This window comes from Odontomachus brunneus, unplaced genomic scaffold (assembly GCF_010583005.1).
Source record: "Odontomachus brunneus isolate Ranch 3 - 2012 unplaced genomic scaffold, Obru_v1 Obru_scaffold_312, whole genome shotgun sequence".
In the NCBI taxonomy this organism is placed as follows: Eukaryota; Metazoa; Arthropoda; class Insecta; order Hymenoptera; family Formicidae; genus Odontomachus; species Odontomachus brunneus.
This window is the reverse complement of record NW_022639762.1, coordinates 70165-71134: the sequence shown is the minus strand read 5'-3', so window position 1 is coordinate 71134 and position 970 is coordinate 70165.

Here is a 970-nt window from a genome sequence, read left to right as displayed (position 1 = left end):
GTTAACTATGAAGGTCATTTGAAGGTCGTGGTGATTATTTGAAATAGGAATCCCTATTTTTGACGTTGGATTTGAAAAAACAGGAAATTAACGTGAGTAAAGACACGTCTTCGCGATTTTCATCGCTCGTGTGAAATCCACCACACAAGGTGAAAATCGCTTTCTTGCACGCTCATTGGAGTGAGATATTCTTCTTACTTTTGGCGTTACCTAGAAACAACGACGTGGATGTAGTAAGCACTGTTTCCTTTGGGGTGCTTGATTCCCGTGAGTCCCCTTGCCTCTCACTATTACCTTGGTTATGCTATCAACCACGAAGTAACTATTCGAAGTTGCCTCCGTTGGCTTGAAGACATAAATGTAAGCGTCTTTCGTCAGTTCAACCTAAACCTACGAAATGGCAATTTGTTAAATTTCTACCTTGCGCAGATTTGAAATTAAGAAATTCAACTTTTAATTGTGTTGCTACTAAGTTTAAAAGTTGTGATAGAGCTAATTACGGTTGTTTTTGTTTCTACTCATGTCATGAGTGGAAATTTCTCAAAAGGGGGGAGAAAAATTCATAATTTTTTTGCTTATCTCTTACCAATTTTATTATAAGAAAGAAATTTCAGTAACAATCAGTTTGCACCGCACAGAATATGAAAGATTTTTTAATTTGTGTTGTGATCGGTTTATCTTATTTAGATAATAGAGCTTGCGCGGCTATTCAAACCTTTATAATTCAAAAAGTACTTAATGAAAAAATATTTTATTCTAGCGTTTTGGAAAGTTCTCGAGATAAGCTATAAGAATATGTAGTAAAATGTAGGGGGTTCCATTAAAAAAAATAAGGTTGACCTTGAAGGACATGGTCAAGGTCAAAGTCAAGGTCATCATCTTACTCCCCGCTTGAAACCATACAACTTTGCTATTGGACATTTTCTTTAAAATGCATTCTAACTGAAGATATTAAGGGGGTCCGATACTT